This window comes from Protopterus annectens, chromosome 9.part0, assembly GCF_019279795.1.
Source record: "Protopterus annectens isolate FY-2018-M chromosome 9.part0, PAN1.0, whole genome shotgun sequence".
NCBI classification, from domain to species: domain Eukaryota; kingdom Metazoa; phylum Chordata; order Ceratodontiformes; family Protopteridae; genus Protopterus; species Protopterus annectens.
This window is the reverse complement of record NC_056743.1, coordinates 1,667,057,287-1,667,079,966: the sequence shown is the minus strand read 5'-3', so window position 1 is coordinate 1,667,079,966 and position 22,680 is coordinate 1,667,057,287.

Here is a 22,680-nt window from a genome sequence, read left to right as displayed (position 1 = left end):
AAATAGGCTTGATAGATATTACGTCATTAATACCTGGTGGGACCGTGGCATTTAATAAAAGTTGCCAGTGAAGCTCCCTCTTCTCAACAAAAGTTTCCCAATCACCACCCTTTTCCAGGCATTCAATCTTCTCTAAAATGGTAAAGCCAGATTTATTAAAATCCTTGCACACCAAAGAATGCTTGTAAAGGGTAGTACAAGAGTTGGCTTTACCAATTGCATACATGTGCTAATAGATTTTTGTCTGCAAAGGTCCAATAGTTTTTCCTATACAGAATGCTGGACAAAATAGACAGAAGGCTATATATATAACACCCATAGTATTGCAGTCAAATCTGTCCTTGACTGTAATCATTCTAGAAAAATCTTATACAGAAAAACTGCTGCCTTCAAAAATAAATCTACACTGTTTGCAGGCTCCACACCACTTCATGCCTCATCCTTTGGTAGAAACATTGTCATAACTCCTGTCTGCCTTTAGGATGGTTTTAAAACGTTTATTTTTAAAAACAAATCTAGGTTTTTGTCCCAATGGGTTGTTAACCTGAAGCATCCAAAGACATCATTTCAGTGTGCTTTGATGGAACTTTTCAAAGAATGGATGTCTTTGATGTATTGCAGTACCAACAGCTGTGAGGGTTATCTGGATTTTTATCATTGTTTTTATTATGACCCACCATGGATCCAGGTTGTCATATAATGAAGCCATACTGAGAATTTCTGTGCACATGTAATTTCATGTCATAAACAGGAAATGGATAGTAAACAGCAATAATATATACTAATATGTATTTTTCCATAGAGAGGTAAGCAGTGGGTTTGTGCAATGTTTGACAAAGTGTTTGCGCATGTGAGATACACATTTCCAGTACTTTCCCTGTCTGTGCATAAACAGTTCACAAACATGAGCTGTATTGCTAAATACTGAGAATTATTACTGAGTCTAAGAAACACACCTGCTGCTTAACTGACTCTGTGGCAGCAGGTATAAATGCATTGAGACATTTCTTTTTGATCCCATATAATACTGGGTTCAAATCCAGGAGTATTTAGTACTTTTAAATACTTTTAAATAAATAGTGATAATGCAATGACATTAATTATTTATAGTACATGTGTTGTTGTGTGTTGGCATATCCCAGTGAGGTCAAGTGTCATTGCACAGAGATAACCACAGAATTGTACAGCTGCTCACCATTGCTTGGCATTCCTAAATGATGCAAAACTCCATGCAAACACAGAGGGCAAAAAATGAAGGGATCCATTGCTTTTTCTGTTACTTATGTGTGTTGTGTGCAATTCTAATCATTATTAAGGTCTCTGTGCTACCTGCTGTGCAAAGCCACTTAGCGGGTGTGCCCAGTGCCCAGCAGCATTAATTGAATGTGTCTGGTTTTAATTATTGGCTGTCTGAGTCCTACCTGCAGGTGTTCGATGGCTGTAGCTCATGGGGTACCTTGTTAATCATGCACAATGCTGGTAAGCACAGTTGTGCGATGAAACCCAAAACTTGCAACAATGTATTTTTTTACCTTTGCCCTTATACAGATGCTGTGTTTGCAGGTGTTCTGCAGGTAATCTGTCTGCTTCCTGGGTAAGCCACTAGTCCAGTTTGCTCACTGCTGCCCTTGCCCAAATGAAATAAGCACAGCCAAACCTGATATTCATTTTGTCCATTTCCCGTGTTTACCCCCCAAACAAAAGGACAAACAAAAAGTAAAAAAGGGAAAAGTAGTTGAAATGAGGAAAAACAATAGATGACATACACTTTACAAAATGTTAGTACACATGAGATATTTCTAAGTAGGTCTGGTGAACATTTAGAATACAGTAAAGGGGCCTTATGCCTCTTTGCCACACAGACATTTTTGCAGCAAGGAACTGAAATCATTCTGCATACAACAAACTGCAACATCATCTACAGTAATATAAAACCATATAAATGTCATTTGTACATTTATTAATTTTGGATGTAGTGCACCATGTAATCACACAACCAGTTATAAGTATTGCTTGCAAATGTGAAGCTCTGTCTTACCTCTCTGTGATTTTTGCTCATTCTTCTCTTATCTAACCAGTTATCTGAGACATGCAGTCTGCAAGCCATTCTATATCATTGCTCTTAAAATGTGTGTGAATAGTAAATAGCAATAATATGCAATCGCCATCAAATGAAGGGGAGGCTGGATGTGAAAGAACAGAACCTATGGATTGGTGCTGCTTACTTACATTTCCAACCTTGACAAAATTGCATCTAATAATTTGTAAGTCTAACCTGACACACCCACTGAAAGTATGGCAGTCTGCATTACTGTTATGTTTTCCTTTCCCCTACCAGTAATCATTCAAAGTTGCAATCCATTAAAAACAAACATTGAGGGAGTACCTGCACTATGTTTACATTGGATACACAGAGTCAAGTGTTTGGTGTTCAGGAATTCTAATGAGTTCATATCTCATTTGCATCTTCACCATGCTGACAGCCCTGAATCTACACCATAGAAAGGCAACTGTGTAACTAGAGAAACTGAAGATGAAGATACTTGTTTATGTGGAGAACACAGAAAAGAAGCTATTACTTTGGGATATATCTGCTGAGAGGATTGCTGAACTTGAGAAGGTTTGCAGATGGGTTGCCAACTGGCTCACTGACAGAACCCACACTGTAAAAGTAGCAGACTCCCAATCTGACTTCAGAACAGTGACAAGTGGAGTACCACTCCTGTTTTGTATCTACTTCTCTGAAGTACAGGCTAACACAAAAGGTCTTTGGCTAATGAAGTTCACAGATGACTGCAAACTAGGGGCCATAATCGAAACTCCTTATGATGTGGACATCCTACAAAATGGCCTCACTGAGACAGATGCCTGGTGTGAAAGCCATGGCCTCAAGCTCAATGCCAAAAAGTGCACTGTCATCCCTTTTGGTAAAAACTCTGTACCCATGAACTACCACATAGGCAGTAGTCTACTTAACACCGAAGGTGCGATAAGAGACCTTGGGACACAGATGGACAGTAGTCTCTGCTTTGATAATCACATCACCACAGTAGTCAGGAAATCCTTCTATGTGACACACCTCATCACAAAAGGTTTCTCATCCAGGAAAAAGGAGGTCATTGTTCCCCTCTACTCGTCACTCATTAGACTAATTATAGAATACAGCGCCCCTTTTGGTATGTACTCACAAGACATCTACAACAACTTGAAAGGCCACAAAAATACCTCACAAAGAGGATTGCCAGCCTCAAACAGATGCCCTACGCAGACCGTCTCAAAAAACTCCAGCTTTAATCCGCCCCATATCGCCTACTCAGAGTTGATCTCTGCCTAACATACAAAGCTATGTCAAACCCAGAGCAGTTGGACATGCTCCACTTAAAGAAATCCCAATCCCTCCAAGCTACACAATCTAGGGACCTAAACCTTGCCACCACAATAAACAGAACATGCTGGAGGGCTAGATTCCTGTCCCAGAGACTTCCTATACTCTGGAACAAACTACCTATCTATATCAAGCAAAGCTCTTCATTAGCACTCTTCAAGAAAAATCTTGATGATTGGATGGGAGATAGGAAATTCTCCCCAGGAATCACTTATGTGGCTCTGCTCGACAGGGGCACAGGAAAATAATTTTCTTGGGTGGCAAAAGCCAGGGTACCTTTTTGGCTAGACTTATATAGGCCCTAGAGCCAATAGCTTAATACCTACCTATGAACCTATATGACACTATATATGCTGAAATCTAATTAAGAAAAATCTGTGTAATAGTTATATATATATATTAAATGAGCAACGACTTTAAGCTTTTATCACTATGATTATTTAGAAGTGTACTGATGGCATGAGCAGGTTTGTCAGGGCATTTCATAGGTTGCAATACTTTAACATGGAATTTTCTTTGTTAAAACTGTAGACATGTTTAAGGCCAGTTCATTTGATAGCACCTTTAGCATTTCAAGATTTTTTTTAGCAAAATGTGTTATTTGCCTGTTCTTTTGGGGGAGGGGGAGCAAAGATACATTTCTGTTATGACACAAACAAGGATATTCTTTTTTTGCATCCATCCTTTTGTTCATATTTCAAATCTCTAGACTGTTTTATGTTTCTCCAGTGGGTAATACTGAAATGCCATGTTTTCTATTTTATCTGGGAACAGTTATTTTGTACTTATCTGATAATTATGTGTATTATCCTTCTGTTGTCTTTTAGGACACCTACTGATAATGGCACCCAGGTGTCTCAATCCTCAAAACTCACCCTTCACTGACTCTGAGAATTAGATTATTTTGGAAGATTTTAGGTGACATGGCACCTTCCTGCTTGAAAGGGGATGTAGAGGTGGCTAACTTCATGGCATCCATGCAAATGGACAATAGTTGCATGACCATCGAATCATGCACCAATGCACTGTACGAACACGTACACAAATGCATGGATCCGAATATACCCAATAGAACCAAGACACTCTCCTTCAAAAACCAAAGTCAATCTGGTGGTCCGCTGCCATAAACAAACTCTACAACAGAAGGAGGAAACTGATGTGGAATAAGGTGAAGTCCCAAGACTGGAAAAACTCCCTTATCAGCCTCAACAAAAAGTTGAGATCCATCAGCAAATCCTCTAAAGCTAGCTATGAAAACAAAATTACAACAGATAGTAAAGACAGCCACAAGGCCTTCTATAGTTATGTAAATAACCTCCATGACAATACCCAGATTTGCTCTGAGCTACTGCACAATGGTACCTCCTATACTGAGCCAACAGATATTGCCAACATACTGGCTGACAGATTCATGTCAACTCCCCCCCTCCCAAAGGACCAATCTCAATACCAGTAGATTGCCAGGCACCCAAGTATTACTGCTGCACAGGTTAAACAGCACTGTCCAAGGCCAAGAATACAGCTTCTATGGGACCTGCCAATATCCCTGGCTGTGTTCTACATGAACAACAGAGTGAACTGGCACCTCAACTGTGTGCCCTGTTCAATCACAGCCTCACCTCTGGGTTTGCCCCTACCGAATGGTGCACTGCTATAGTCATCATTCTCCACAAAGGAGGAGCAAATACAGACCCTGCAAACTATCGACCCATTAGCCTGACAAGTCCAAAATGCAAAGCTATGGAACACATCATCATGGACCTAATAAACAAAGATACAGGGAATCTCCAAACTCTGAATCCCACACAGCTTAGTCTTGTGAAAGATAGATCATCCCTGCTCAACTTGGTCGACTTGTTTGAGTCAGTCACCAGAGCTGTGGACGAAAGCAAGGTGGTTCATACAACCTACCTTGATCTGGCCAAGGCCTTTGATACCATTCCCCACTCAGGAATCATAGAAAAACTCACTAAGCTAGGTACCAGCCCCTATATCACCAGGTGAGTTGCAAACTGGCTCACAGATAGAACCCACAGTATGAAAGTAGCTAACTCCAAGTCAGACTGCCAACCTGTCATGAGTGGAGTCCCACAGGGTTTAGTCCTGGGTTATCTCCTGTTTGGTATCTACTTCTCAGAAGTCCAGTCCAACACAAAGGGACTCCGGCTGACAAAGTTTCCAGATGATTGCAAGATGGGAGCCATAATTAACTCCCCAAGTGATGTTGACATCCTACAGAAAGGCCTCACTGAGACCAATGAATAGTGTCAGAACCATGGCCTTAAGCTCAATGCCAAAAAATGTGTTGTCATTCCCTTTGGGAAAAACCCAGTTCCCATGAACTACCACATAGATGGTAGTCCACTGAAGACAGAAGGCATTATAAGAGATCTGAGAATACAGGTTGACAGCAACCTCTCTTTTGACCACCACACTGCCACTGTGGTCAGAAAGTCCCTCTATATGGCACATCTCTTTACTATGGGTTTGCATCCAGGAAGAAATAGGTCATTGTCTCCCTCTACTCTTCCTTCATTAGGCCAATCATTCAGTACAATGACCCATTTGGCATGTACCTCACCAGACACCTGTAACAACTGGAGAGGCCTCAAAAGTACCTCACAAAGAGGATCCTAGGCCTTAAACACTTGTCCCACATGGACAGACTCAAAAAACTCCAACTATTCTCTGTCTCATATCGGCTACTTAGAGGTGATGTCTGCTTGACTTATAAAGCCATGTCTGACCCAGCTCTGTTAGAAATGCTGCATCTAAAGAAATCCCAATCCCTCCACACCACATGCTCCCGAGACCTCTACCTCATTACCACAATCAACAGAATGTGCTGAAGGGACAGGTTCATAACCCAGAGACTGCCCATGCTATGGAATAGACTTCCCATACATGTCAAACAGAGCACCTCACTGGCCCTCTTCAAGTGAAATCTTGATGAGTGGATGGGAAATAAAAAGGGATCTCTCCAGTGGCTCTACTCAACAGAAGCACTGGAAACTAAGGTCAGGTGGCACGATGCCAGAGTAATCCTATGGTCTAAGCTTGTAAAGGCTACAGGGCCTTTAGACTAGTACACATCTATGAACCTATGAACCAATGTCAGGCAGAATGCAAAGTTGGCAGCAGATAGTTGCAGGCATTAATGCAGTGGGTGGCCACATCAGGACATATGATCAGGTGCATCATAGGGTCACTGACATGATCTCATCTACACAGAGGATAGCAGCTGCAGTGGCCCATATTTGGATGGGTACCTGGGGGGCTGCTACAGAGCTGCAACTAACAGCAAATGAAGAGGTCCTGTCCACTGTCAGGGATCCAGACAGCTCCCAGGAAAGTGTGTAACAGCATATCATTGACATTGGTGCTACTGTTTCAGGGAAAACAGGCATGTCCCAGGAGGAGCTGCCAGGTTGGCTTTTGTATCTCAATTGTTAAATACTGTTGTATAATAAAACAATTTAAATCAGTACGTTAGTTCTGTTTCACAATAAATTTTATTTTGGGACAGGGACTAAAGATTGCTAAAGTTGGGTCTATATTACAAAGTCGAAGCTTTAGGTAAGCTCGACACCTAAGCAGCAAAAGCTGTAAACATCAAACAGTCACTTCCATGAATTCGTTTATAGGGAAAAGATTTGCTTAGCGGGAGAAAAAAAATCCCCCCAACTAAATATACCAACTCCGAGATTGCACTACAGTGGAGAAAAGGGTATATTCCTGATAATGGCCAAGCAAAATCTTTCCCTACGAAAGAATTCGTGGAAGTGGGCATTCAATATTTACAGCTTTCACTGTTTAGGTGTCGATCTTTAGGGATTTGATTACCTAAAGTTTCGATCACCTAATATAGATCCCTACAGTTAACAACACATTCTGATTGATTACATATGTGCTTAGGTTGGATGTGTCATCCAATTCCTTCTTAAAAGTATATTTAATGGACATATAAAGGGATAAAAGTATTACTCCCTGTGTTACTGTTAATTGTGATGATGTCCTTTCTTTTTGCTTAAATTCTTCCAGGACCATCTGGCATACAGAGCATACCATTGTCTGCACATGGTAAGCCAAACATTTGTATGTCAGTACTGATGAGCAATTCAAAGAACATTTTATTGTGTGATGTTGGTGTCAGGACTGTAGTGTGTATTGTTGTACTGTCTAATAGTCTCACCACTGTTATTTGGTTAGCATACATTTGACTATAATTGTTCCTGTGTTTGCTGCTTATTATTACAGGTGCTTCAGGCAGTGGAATTGTGGTACTTCTACCACCTAATGTCAGAGTATCAGCAGACTCTAATGATGATGGTGGCCAAATAGAGCCACAGTTGAGGGTTGCAGAGGTTGAATCTGACACTGAATTTGACATACAGCCATCCCCTGAAATTCCACTGGACACAGCCAGTAGGCCTATAGCTATCCATTCCAGTGAGCCTTCAGATTTTGGACAGGTGGAGGATGAGACAATTAATCAGGGTTGTGTGGTTACTGTGGCTTCAGTGCCTATTGACTCTGGCTGTAGCCAAATAGTGGGTGAGGTGCCATGCAGGATGGTTGTTCAGGTTGTTCAGAGTAGTCCTGCTGTCCATCCTCCACCAGATCCAGATGTCTCTTCCTGTGACACTCAATGTATGTTTAGGGCCATCGTGGAGGCACAGGAATGTTCCCATAGGTCCTCCAGAGAAATGCTTAGAATTGTAGATGTGACAGTGGCTGATATGCATGACTGCCTCCACCATGTTGCTAATTCAATGGACCAGATGAATGACACATTGCAACAGACAGAGTCTGTGATAGAACATCTGTTGGGAGGGAGATAGCATCCTCATGGATGTAGACCAGCAACATCATCTGCTGTTAGCCAATGTGGCCATGCCTGATCATGCTCCCATAGTGGTAGAACTTCCACTTCTCCACCAGTGGTTGAGCCGTCCACTCCCAGATGTGGCAGGCTGTGGGGTTGTGGCCCTGGGTGTCCTCATGAGGGGAGCTCATCCAGCAGACATCAGTCACATTCAGGTAGCAGCAGCGCCTCTGACTGTGGTAGAGGATATGCCAGTGCAACTCCTGACAGAGCCTGTTCTAGTGGTTGAGTATGACAACGATGAACTGCCACCTCTACCATGCACAGCTCACACCTGTCCAAGATACCAAGACACAGAGTTAGCACACAGCTTGGCTGTGTTCATGCACTCACTCCCACACCAATTTCACCTGGAGACCCCGTGCAGACACACACACAACAATTACATGGTTCAGCCATGAAGCTTAAAACTCATTTTGTCTCACTTGCCATTTGTTGTTCTAAACAAATGTTTGCCTGCTTGTCTTTTTTATTCACACACACTCACCGACTTTTTGTGTCAGTCTAGGCTTCTTGCCCCCCCAAAACACACACACACACACACACACACACACACACACACACACACACACGCACACACACACGCACACACATACACACACACACACACACACACACACACACACACACACACACACACACACACACACACACACACACACACACACACACACACACACACAACACCCCGTGCAATTGAAGATAACTGTGCCATATTCAAGTTTTGTATCTTTTGGATTCGGGGATATGTAAACTTTGTATTTGATGCGCAGGGTTCATAGCTGACTTAGTGCTTAGTATATCTGCATTTGTGATGTTGAATTGGTAATTGTACCTTTGAATTAAATTGGTCCTAGAAAGTTATACAACTGATAGCATTAAAATTATTCCATCTTCAGTTTTCATGATCTTGTGAGGGTTGTGAAGTCTGAAAATGCAATGTGTATCAGTACTTTCTAACTTCTCTCTTTAATGATTTTCTAGGACAAATGTATGGTGCTAAACTGAGGGTGTGCAGTGATCATCACTACTTTTGAGAGCTTTGACTGTGTGAATCTTTCTTGCCTGAGGCTTACTACTTAATAATGGCCACATATAAGTCAAAGAAGTCTCTGCTTTCACATGTTAAGGTCATTCCTGTGCAAATCTCCCAACGTTTATTTACACTACCAAGTAAAAAAATGCAAGCATATGTCCGTCATTCATATTATTACACAGTACACTCCATGTTCAACACTTACCTTATAAATCCAGCAGTTATGTTTTAGTTCAGGGCTGACTCTGTCTGATGCAAGTAGTACACAGCCAATAAATGGGGAGGTAAGGGTTCTGAGAGTTGCCTGGCATCAATATTACTATATGTATATGCATAGGAGGAAGGTTTTAGGCCCTTAGGTGGTGAGCGAGTGTGCTATGCATTGCTTCTTAGCCAATGTGAGGGCATATTGACCATGCCTATGTCTGCCTACCCCTACAGCAGCTGCTGGTTCCCCCCCTAACTCCTCACCTGCATGTGGCTGTGTTGACCTTGCCATTGGTGGTGGTGAGGGTGTTTCTTCCCCTTGTTGATCCTGCTGAAGCTGTTTTCTCAGAATGATATTGTGTAGCATGGCACATACTGTGAATATTTTAGCACATGTCCATAGATTGTACTGCAGAGCTCCCAGATCTGTCTAGGCACTGGAGCTATGACTTCAGCAGCTTAAACACACTCTCTATTATATTTCTGGTGTGAGCGCGTGCCTCATTATGGCTTTCTTCACCAGGTGTGTGTGTATTTCTGATGGGTGTCATCATTCCTAATTATATTCACAAAGCTGTTTAAGTTAACTAACAATAAAATTGAGAGAGAAGATCATAAAAAATGTGGTTGGTTTGATATAGATTACTTCAAAATGAAGATAATGTGTCAATAATGTTAATTAAATTATTAATAACAAGGACCAAAGATTTATACTGCAAAATGAAAGAGGTTTATTCAGACTATTGATTGCAATTTAGTTAAACGATGGTATATACAAAAACCTGTTGAGAAAATATATGTTAAATAATGGAAACAGGATTGTATAAACAATTCAGGAATAAGATAAGATGTTTATAGGTGATTGCTATATTTAAGGGCAAGTATGGGAAATGGATGTATTGAAGGGGGAGTATAGGAATTATTTTTAGTAGAAAATTTTATGATAAAAGTAGGAACACTTTGGAAGAGGCAGTAGATCAGACAAAGATGAGAACACTGAGGATTGCATTAAAACTTTAAAAAATGAAAGAGCATTGACTAAATTCAAAGGCGTGGGCCAAAATATTAGCCACAAAGTTCTATATACAAAGTAGACATTTTCCAAAATAATAAAATAGCATTATTATTAACCCTTTACTAAAAAGAGCAGACTAGGTGACTCATTGCTGTATTGGCCAATATCTCTGATAGACAATCATTTAAAAGTTTTTTTTTCCCATCTTAAGTGAATTCAAAGGTCAGTTAAGCATTATTTCTATATGTTAGGCAGAATTTGTTTTTGTCCCAGTCCACTTCAATAAACACATCACACCGAATGACATTTGATGACCTTTATTAAACTTCCATAACATAACTTTGATAACCAATATTTATTAATTACAAATGAACATAGTATTGTTGATTTTAATCACAGTATAAACATCCATGAAATGTTAATCAGGACAGTGTGACCTTATTCATCCTGACCCAATAAGCAACATCCCTACCTCCTTTACTAATAAAGCAGCATCCAAAAACTCACTTCATATCCCATTCATTGAAGCACTCATCCAACCAATTAAGTCAGCACAGCATAGTGGGACCTTACTCATCCTGACCCAGTAAGCAGCTTCCATACCTCTACTCACTTACTTTACTTATGAAGCAGGATCCAACAACTCACTTCTTATACCATTTATTGAATTACACCTCCAACCAAATAAGCAACATCCTTACCTCCACTTGCTTATTTATCAAGCAGGCTCCAACTGCTCACATTCCTCTCTCAACTCATTGAAATGAAATATCCAAACACCAGAGGGGGAACAGAAGAGGGCAAGCCTATCCCTCTTCTCCACCCACTAACCTGACCAAGCTGTTCCCCCTCTCTCCTACAAAAATTTCAACACCCTAAAACACCCATCCCAAAAGAAAGGGATGGTTCAGCCAAACATCATTCGGTGTACCCATCCTCTCTAAACCAAAGTGGATCCTTATCAGTAACCCCAAAAAGCCTGCCATATGATCATGAAAAGCTGCCACTTGACTAACAGTTAACCAATGGTCCCTTTCCTCATATCTTTGCATAATTAACTTCTCACTCATTCAAACAACCAATATTAACCTTGTAATGAGCCCTAATATGTTACCTGCCCTAGGCAACAGCAAAACATTAAATCCAATGCCATGTGAAACCATACAAGGGCAATTGCCTGCCATCATCCTAACCACAGCCCTATATCATGAAGTCCAAAAGCAATCCCATCATCCCTCCGGCATCCAGTACAAACATAGAACATAATGACCATCCTAGCCTTTGATGACCCTCAAAACACTTTCATACAGTCATAACAAAATGCCACAGAAATTATAACCCCTTGAACTCCATATCCCAACACCAGTACCTGCAGCAAAAACTCATCTTGTCAATAAGATGACTGTCCATCTTCTTTCTCACCCTACCGATTATCTTGTGACTGCAGGGAAGAAAAACACCACAAACCCACAACCTCAAATTCAGCTGCACTGCCGGCAAACCGTGACCTCCTTTCATACCGTTCCATCAGCCGACACCATACTCAGTTTCTGCTTTTGCCTGTTGAGTCCACATTTGTTCAGTCTCCCAAATAACACCCACTCTGCATGTCCCCATCTGCACTCAGCATGATCTGTAAAAGAAAAGACTGCAAGTACTCCACATACGCATAATCCAATTTATTAATGACCATTATGCACTACCCAGGAATATCTCATTCATCAACTGCATAAAATGCAGCCACTACCAAATACAAAAACACCCCTGAAAATTAAGATATCCTAACAAAGATCCCCATAAGATTTCTTCTCACCTCACATAGTAAATATACAGCAGATAACCCTGCAAAATAAAACAAGCATTGGATTAAAAATTCTTAACTATAATTAAAATTAATGCTCTTCTACCAACGGATGAGTTTTCAACCAAATTAACAATTAGGCAAAGAAAATTAAAACCATCCAAAATCCTGCCATGCTGCCAATTACAAAACCAGAGATGAAAATTCCCCCCCTACAGCTCCACCTATTTCCCCTTCAGACAAGGGCAACATCCATCCATGTCTACCTCAACTAAGCAAGATGCACTGCACTCTGGATTGTGGAATCTCACTTACCAGAACATGGCTGGATTATGAAAAAAACCTTAGGACCATTAGCCTAGAAACCATCTAAAGTACAGAATAAAGTAAACTTGTTACTGTGCTATTTACCACAGCTCAACCCAGCCTCTTCCATCAGCATACCCTATCTTCCAAATAAAATTGTGCAATAACCATAAATAAAATGTTGCTAGATAACTGACTTAATGGCCTTAATACCATTAACCTAGTAATGTCCTATGCCTATGATTGCAGCATGTCCACCCCACCTGTGAGAATCCCAGACCACTCATAAAAATTCCCCAACCCTGCTTAACCCATCCCCCAAGATAAAACCTCTCCACTTGCCAACACATTACCTAAACCACACCAAATCCAACATACCTTAATGAACTGCAAGTAAAATAAGATTCCCTGTGACCTCATTGTGCACAATTCCAACATCTGGAACATCCAGCCCCTCAGAATCAGTTAAGTCTAACAACTTCCAGCAGGCCAGCCACTGTTACTTACTTCACATTCCCCTACTTGATCACCTTTGTGCACCATTCTATCAATGGAGACAAACACCAGTACCTGCACTTCCACCTCTGACCCACTTCCTTCAGGTCACCGACTGATGTCTACTTTGCTCTTCCCCACCTGCAAAAAAAGGAACATTGTAAATTCTCCACACACACATCCAAAAGGTCCTGAAGCTAACCTTAAGTGCCACTGGGGCAACCCTTGCCCTTACTAAAATCTGCAGCACTGACTAAACCCAGCAAATCCACCTGAACAAATCCCTTCTGGCACCTTATTAATACCTTCAGATGGCACCTCCAGACCAACCACATTGTCAAACTGTCCAAGCAAATCTTGCCATATGAAACTGAAGCACAATGTTTTATGCAAAATAAACCAAAATATGCAGCAAAATCTGGACATTCTGCAAAACTCTGTACAAAGTGGAACGGGTATATATCAATGAACATTTGAAAAGGAAAAGCTTGGAATGCAAATGTCTGTCTTATACCCTAACAATACCTCCTAACCACTATGGACAAGGCCATCAGTCATAGGGGAATAAGCATACCTACATATAACTCCTAAATTAGAAACTTGTTAAAACAGGCTCTACATTACCATGGATGTTTGGATGGATATGAAGTCTTAAATTGTGTCATCTGTCACCAGGTCCTAAATTTAACCTCCAATGCTTTCTCAAAGCTTGTTCAGAAACCACACTCCTATAAGAAATGGAATAAAAGTATGAGGCAAAATGTGTGCAGCCAGCCAAATCCAGAAAGTTGAAAGGTATGCTTGTCAAAAGTTTTAAAGGTCCCTCTACTCCCATCAGCAAAACACCTAACTCAGGCTCTAATTTTCTGAAAGGCAGGAAGATCTTGATGAAAACAGGAAGTAGTGTTAAGTACCAGACTTAACTGAGTCCTATATTTCTTAATTTAAAGAAATAAGTGCATGGATTCATATCAGATCCCATGAGGCAAAGGTGATATGTAGCACAACTTGAGCTCTTTTTTTTAGTAAGTATGCATCAGAGTCAAGAAGGGAACTGAAAGGCCACTTGAAGAATGTCTAGTTGCAAGCTGTACCTCCCATAAACCTACTGCATGGCAATTAAACCCATATCATATATACACTCCTGACAGACAATTCACAGGCAATAGGAAAGTTCAGGCAATTGTGTAATACTATCACCATACTTAACACTACTAAGCATGGACTGTTGATGGGGAAAATGTCAATCAGGAAACCATGCACTAACTGCAACTCTGATTTATTCTCAGCACACCCATCCCATCCTCTGCAGCCAACATTGTTGCAAAATGGCTGATCAGACCTCTCAAACCAAGAGAGCAGGACATCTGGACCAAACTTGAGTAATGGGAGAATGAAGTCAACCAAAGACATGCTGAGTGAATAAGGGCAAGGTTCATAGACCAAAAGAAAAGCCACCATGAGCATGGTCCATGCAAGGGAACAAAGTTGTTGTGTCTTTCAGCTTTTCCCAGTTAGGGGTCGCCACAGCGGAACTCCAGTCCACTAATGGTTGACAGTAGACTTTTATGTGCCAATTTGCCAGCTCTGAAGCACAACCTTCAACGAAGGTACGCCCATTCACGTATGTCTCCACACAGAAGATGCTCTAGCTGAGAATCGAATGGGACAACATCATACTGTGAGGCAACAATGCTACCGCAGCACCACCAAGTCCGAAACTCAAAAGTCCACCACTTCATGCTGTCCACCCTCCAATGACAGCAGCCCACCCCAATACAATAAGAACCACCTGAAGCATTAAAAGGAACCAGACACCAACATTCAGAACTGCACCTCACACCACAACAGATCAGAAATCTAGCCTCAGGTGAAGCAAGCCAAGCCACCAATGTAATCCACAACCCCAACACTGGCTCTCTTCACAAAATGTATTCTAGCTGTAATATCTTTGCCAACAATTTGCGACATGGAAAAGCAAGACAGTTAGAAGTAGCATGCACCTTCCAATGTTAAACAAATCCATAAAATACAATATGCAACCCCCTCTCCAACAGTCACCGAGCAACAAATTCAAAGCTTTCATCTCCAAATCAGGGACATCCGCACCAATCCCAGAAATCGATCACCCAACCAATCATTCCCTGTCTACCAGAGAACCAGGACTCATGAACATGGGCCATATCATGAAGCAAACCTCTAGCCCCCTTCCTTTTCCTTTTCCCTTTCTTTTTTTTTTTTATTTTGTTTTTGAATCAGAGCAGATGAGAGGTAGCCAAGAAACATGTGGATGCAACACATAGGGCTTGTGCCTCACAAGTCAATCCATTGACCCTGCGTGCCTCACAAGTTAATCCATTGACCCTGCTCACATTAAACCTGGCCACCATACCGGTTGTTAGCGCTGCACAAAGTACGAGCAACTGCCACTATATTTCATGGGCAACTCACAGCCAGGGGAAAACACAAACTTCAGAAAATGTGCGCCACTTCGGATATGCTTCTTGCATTCCACTCACCTCTGAACTCAACAGTAACACTATCAGTGCATCGCCTATTTGTTTGTTTAAAAAAAAACAAACAACCAAGCAATTGGATCTCAACAGCAAGCATACCTGGAAAGACAGGAAGTCTGAACCCAATGCCTGTCCTTCTCCATCAATAATAATCCCACCAACCTGCCAAGAAGACCACCATTTCCAATCAGAACTGACCGAAACAACACTCCATAACTTCAAAGCCACTTTTATGCATTGTGCATGTGCAGTCGGCAACAAAGTCTGGAAGCCCGCGAAACACCACCAAATTTCACCAGCGAGTTCAGGGAACTCAGCTCCGCTCTAAGAGGGCACAATACCTCAGCTGGTCACCACCAATGTCCCTCCAAGTTAGATAACCACCCCCAAACTCACCCCACGATGTGTGCCCATTGCTCAACATTACTTTCCATCCTACCCCCTTGACAATTAACATTACAAATGTGCATGCGTGCGAACACAGCCCATGAAAATAATGTAATCCAAGACTCACAGCTCAGCCAAAATCAACCAAACCACGAAACCACCAGGAATAAGCACAATATCGCCCTGTGGCAAAATCCCTACACTGAAAAAAAATTGTCCCCTTGACTAGCAGCAGACATCATGAACAGACCGCACCCTAAAATGGACCAAAAAGAACATCACTGACAACTGCAACATGTCACCTCATTGAGAAGTAAAATGACTCCCAGAGTGAACTCACAGTCTGAAACCCAACAGCCAATGAAAATCAGTGCACACTACAGCCCCCCATCTGCATCTTTGCTGTACAACCCCTCACTCTTGGGGGGTTGCTCAGACAAGGACCACGACCACCCAACTATAAATGAACATAATGGAAATAAACAGAAAAGTAACCTAAGTAAGCAGACAATACACTTCAATACAAAGCCACCAAAAGGTAAAAACTTCATTGAAGTAAACCCTTCTCTAACTGTTGACCACAGAAGCCATTGTCCTACATTTGACCTCTAGCTTAAAAAAAAAAAAATTCCTGCACTACAATTACTCAGCTCCTCATTCAACCTACCTTGCCCCAAGGCCTAGCTGACCACCAAAACTCCTACAGTTTGTCTCGGGCATGAACCTGCTCTAGCAAGTTCACACCAAAATGTGATTCCTTACTCAGCTACACTTGCCCCTCCCTCCCTACCCTTACCTTATTTCTTCCAAACATCCCTTATTCCATTTAACTATTACATCCCCACCCCACCCTCTTAAATCCCACTAATATTTTTATCTAACCCCCTTCTGAAGATGTTCCTGGACAAACTAGGTTGTAGCCAAACCTCATTTGTTTCAAATATATAACAAATGCATGTTTGTACTGTAGATAGGTGACCAACAGTCCCAGTTTTTCCAGCACAGTCCCGGTTTGGAAGTATCTGTCCTGGAATCCTGAACATTGTCTTTGGGCACAGAAATGTCCCAGTTTAGACCACTCAGTTTGAATGGTGACCTGGCTTCCCAAGGCAGCCAGTCCCACTTCTTTCCCATCCTCAGCAGCTCTGGGGACTTTGTGATTTTTGGGGGATGTCATTGGGTATGGGGTAAGGTCGGATGCCTTCACCCTGGCAGGAGCCTTCCATGCTTTGCCACCATCATCAGTCACTCCCTCCAGGACTTCTGTCATGGGGTGCTCTGCCTGACCCCACTCACTCAGGCAGGAGCTTTCCAGGCGCCACACCCATCTGTCCGTTGCACCCTTACTGACTTCTGTCAGGTCTGTCCCTACAGGCTTCCACTTCTACCTGGTCAAGAGACCTTCCCCAGCTGTAGCCTCCGATGTCCGGGGACTCCACCACCTCTATGTCTTCTGCAGGCTGCCAAATCATGCCGGATCACTCATGCCCTCGGACCTTCTCAGGGGAGCTTCCTTCTGATCCCATCTGCCCCATCCCACCACTCCTCTCAGCTGCTGCTTCAGAGTCCCCCTGCTTTCCCATCCAGAGCAGTTCTGGGGACTTTGAGATATTTCAAGGATGCTGTTGGTTATGGGGAGACGTTGGATGCCTTCACCCTGGCAGGAGCTCTCCAGGCCCCTCCACCATCTGCCCTGGTGCTTCCTCAAGGTCTTCCCTCATGGGGAGCTCTGCCTCATCCCTTTCACCCAGGCAGGAGCTCTCCAGGTGCTGTTGCTGTCCGTCAGTTTCTCCCTTAAGGAATTCCATTGTGGGGAGCTCTGCCTGACTCCCCTCACCCAGACCTGAAACTATCTGCCACTCTACCCCTTCCAGACTTCCTTACCAGAGGGGGCATGGTCCATACCCCCTTACCCAGGTGGGAGCTGTCCTGTCCCAGTCACATTCCACCTTTCTCTCCCTTCCAGACTTCCATCTGGACGGACCCCCTCCAGGCTTAAAATCCTACCCGGGAGAGAGAGCTCTTTTCCAGGTTACATATCTCATGACTGCTGCCAAATCATGCAGTGTAGCACATGCTACTGAGACTCTCAGGGGATCTTCCCACCCTCATGGAACACTGCTGGGATACAAAGCCTCAGACAGTCCCTCGTCCAGACTTCTGTAACACTATTTCTCCCTTTTTCCTTGCACCTATGGCTTTCAGTCTCACAGGGGAGATAGTCCTGGTTCCCACCATCTCTGCCTATTTTGTAATACACCTCAGTCTCTCTCCCCCATGGTGCCAGGTGCAGATGAATGTGCATTGCTTTGAGCCTCCTCACATGTGGCCTCTTGCCTTCAGGGTGGTGCTCTTCACAGAGTGGCATTCCCACAGTGCCAGGTAAAGGATGGGGGGGGCCAACCTGCTGGCCCCAGTGCAAGATGAAATGGTGGCCCTATGGGATTGCAAACCTGGCTTCTCTGAGCAGCCCTCAAGTGTCCCAGTTTAGGTCCTATAACAAAATAGTCACTTTAACTATAATAAAAATAGAAGGTGATTTAATCTCATGTTTTTGTAATTGTTTACTGACCCTGATTCATTTTTTGATAATGTAAACTAAGATGAGATATGGGATATTTTGATATGTAAGGGGTGTTCCAGGCCTCTAGTTGTTAGCATTGCAACAACTGATTTGCATATGTTGGATCAAGTCAAATTGTAAAGGAAGAGTAACCTCACAGATAGGTTTAAGACAAAGGTGCAAGGCAGGGCTCTTAACTGATTTGTTTGTTTTTATTTATATAGACAACATTATTAGCCACAACACAATAGTGCTTGAAGACAAAAAAGCTTGTGTTTAAATTTTTGAGTAGAAATAATGTAAATATAGTACTAGCTTAAACAAGGTTTAAGATAGCTAGTATTCATATTTACTCAAATTAGATTTTATTAAATTTTAAAAATGATTGTCTCAAATTAATTTTTCCAAAGCCTAATCTGTAAAGCTTTCTAACACTTTGTTATGGAAAGATACAACACCAGGAGTGTTCAACTAGAACCTCTGTTAGAATCAATATTTATAAAGGCTTATGATGTAATTGCCTATAGTGTCGAAATCTGATAGAGTAAAGTCTTACCCAGAATTCTGAAGCCAGTGTATAAAGTCCTAAGAACATCAGTTTGTTGTCCAAGATCATTGCCTTTAATGGTAACTAAGGCATGAATTCAATATAATTCATGAACAAAAACATATGTCAAATAGATAAAGTTGATATGAATATGCCATGCTGAATTAAGCAAAAAACTGAAACATTAAATGAGAAAATATAAACCAGCTCTGCAGCATAGAAGGATGAAGCCCTGACTATGACCTGAGTAACCCAATTTCCACTATGACGCATTGTACTGGACGAAACTGTCAAGAAAGGTGGGAATGAGCAGGCTATGCTGGCTTGGATTTTCTGGGAGGAGAGAATGGCAGTCTTGCTCAATCAAGTAAAATTGGAGGCTTGCACAACAAAAATGGCCACTGGACCAGAAAATGTGCATTTGGTATTGCAAGCCAATGATGGCAGCAATTACATCCATGTGCAAAGATATATATATATATATATATATATATATATATATATATATATATATATATATATATATATACACACACACATATATATGTATATGTATATATATATATATATATATATATATATATATATATATATATATACTGTCTCATGTTTGCCGACAGGAATATAGTTAACTCCCTAACCAAAATCCCTTGATGGCTGCCTTTATGATATTTCCCATAGAAGGGAAGACTGACAGCTGGCAAAGGAGGAAAAATACAATTAGAAAATATGAAATTACGTAGGATTAAGGAAATGCATTTTTAAGCCATATTTTTATCATGTTTATTGAATTAGCACATTAGGAAAACAAACATTTACATAAAAGTAAACAAACTATGTTAACATGTTCACAGTTGCAAATATTATACATCACATACAATGTTTTCTACAATTGATATCAGTCCAACATTACATAAATTGTTCAATTCCTGCCTTCCCTTAAACCTCACTGCTCCAGCAAAACATTATTCTACATGTCTTAAGCCATATTGGTAACAGGTAGCGTTGTTGCCTCACAGTAAGATGCTGTCCGGTTCGACTCTCAGTTAGAACGTCTTCTGCTTGCAGACATGCGTGAATGGGCGTCCCTTCGTTGAAGGTTGTGCGTCAGGGCTGGCAACTCGGTACGTAAAAATGAACTGCCAATCATTAGCAGACCGGAGTTCCGCTGTGGCGACCCCTAACCGGGAAAAGCCGAAAGTCACAACAACATTGGTAACAATCTCTAAAAAATCTGGTCTGAACTGCTAACCTAAGTTTCTGTCAAAGGTCATCTAAGAAAGTAGTTTGAAATGTAACTCATTTGAAGAAGACATACAATTGATATACAAGTTATAAATGAAACTATATTTTTAAAAATGTATGTTGACTCATTTTGTAATGAAAATAATGATAAATATTTGTATGTTATAGACACCTAAGTCTCCAAAGGACACAGGCAGCCTGCAAATGGTTCATCTCCCAAGCCCTGCTTGCACTTATCAAGGGTACCAGAACTTGTCAGAGATTTGGGGTACATGGCTAGGCTTAAAAAGGACCTTGTGGTAATTAGTCTAGTAAAGAACTATGAACCTATGAACTGGGTCACAAAAACAGAAATTTCAGTCACATGATGGCAGCTTGTGGAGAGGACCAGATTCATGAACAGCTATACTACCTATACACTAAGTGTATATCGTTCTGAATGAATAGGTAACACAAGCATAACCCCCACCTTCTTCCTCCTAATTTTAGTTTGCTTACTGATTTTCTTGTGGTCTTAAATCTTGAAGGGGATTCATAAAGGTTACCTTACCACAAAGTGTAGACTGCCTATACAGTTAGTACAATCTTTCTGTGGGAATAGACAGAACTAAAAATGTGATTGGGAAGCTCTTGAATACAGATCATGTACACTTAGTGTACATTTAGTGTAGGCATTCATGAATGTGGCCCATAGAATGAGCAAATGGAAATTCACTCAAAAATGCCCTTGTGTCTCAAACAACGCTGAAGATTTAGTTTATGTTACAGTGCACTGTTCTTTCTATAATCATGAGAATTTGAAAGTAATACAATTAGCGGTGGTTTTCATAATGAACAGGACATTGTACTAGCATTGTTTCCAATTAAGAAACTATTGATCAAGTAGATCTTTGTACTGATTTTGTACAGAATGCAAAGTACTAGAAGAAAGCACATAGTTCTGGGTTAATATGTTGCTGTATTTAATTTTAATACAGGTTTTAATATTTGTATTTTGAATCTGATATATGAGGCCTTCCCTGTATGAACTGTTTGTTGAAATTTTGGAAATAAACTTGAAATGAAAAAACTTGAAATAAAAAAAAACAGAAATTTTATATGCAAGGTATGATGTGGAAGTTAAAAATGCTTTGGAGTTATATCATGATCAGCATTTGCTTTCCACCACTAGTTTGGTTTTATGAGAGTTAGTGTTTACTGTTATCTATATAGTCACTGTTTCCAAAGCTTTCTGATAGCTATTGCAGACGATTAAAGCTATGAGTCATTAAAAAGCTGCTTCCTGTAAACAAGGTTGCAAGGTCTGAGTCTGTCTACCTCAGTCTGCCTACTTTGTGACTCGGAGCAAATCACAAACCAAAGAGTGCTTCTGGGTGGCCCCTGAAAAGAAATAGTTGTGTCCAGTGGGCTTACTTGTCCAACAAGTGTATATAAAAAATAACAATAAATAAATGCATAAATCAGCTCCTACTTCCATTAGTCATTTAACTAAAGTCTATACAGTACATTCAAAGTCAGTGACATGGTGAGAAAAGTGTCCATTTGTGCTTTGATCAATTACCTGCACGTCCACTGCTAGCTGCCAAGGGTAATACCCTGGTCAGGGAATGCCCTGGAATCATGGTAGCAATGGACATCTACATAACTCTTTCCTATGTGGGTGCCCACATGTTGGAGGCAGCGTGTCTCTCTGGTGCCATCTGTGATGGTGGGACCTATGTAACCAGAGTAGAGATGACATAGATGGGATGTCAAGGAATAAACACAGGGGAAGCTGAAGGTACATCTCACCCCTCCACTGTCAGTTCCTCTATGGTTGATGAAATGTTGCCCTCCAATACTAGCATTGCTGAAAGTGTGACTGTCACAGTAGACTGTATCACATGCATAGAGTCATCACCATCAGCGACAGGTGACTAACTGACATCAGGGTTATTCTATCCTCATGTAGTTCAGCAGCTAGCAATGGGTCCTAAGATTGTATAAAAATATTAGACCTATAGCAATGCTAGATCATAGCTGTGACTTTCTCAACCATATGGCACACAAACTGCTGTATGCCTATTATGTATATAAACTATGGGCACAGGCTTACCTTGTGGTGAGGTTTGCCACTATTGCAGCTATGATGTCCCTGGATGACAGATGCGCATATGTGTTTCTATGAGTAAGCCACACCACTCACAGATACAAGTCACTACCCTGCAGGACAGACACATGCTAGCACTAACCTGATGCATCTGATACAAACAGCAAAGTAGTTACCACCAGACTAGCTTCCACATCCAAGTC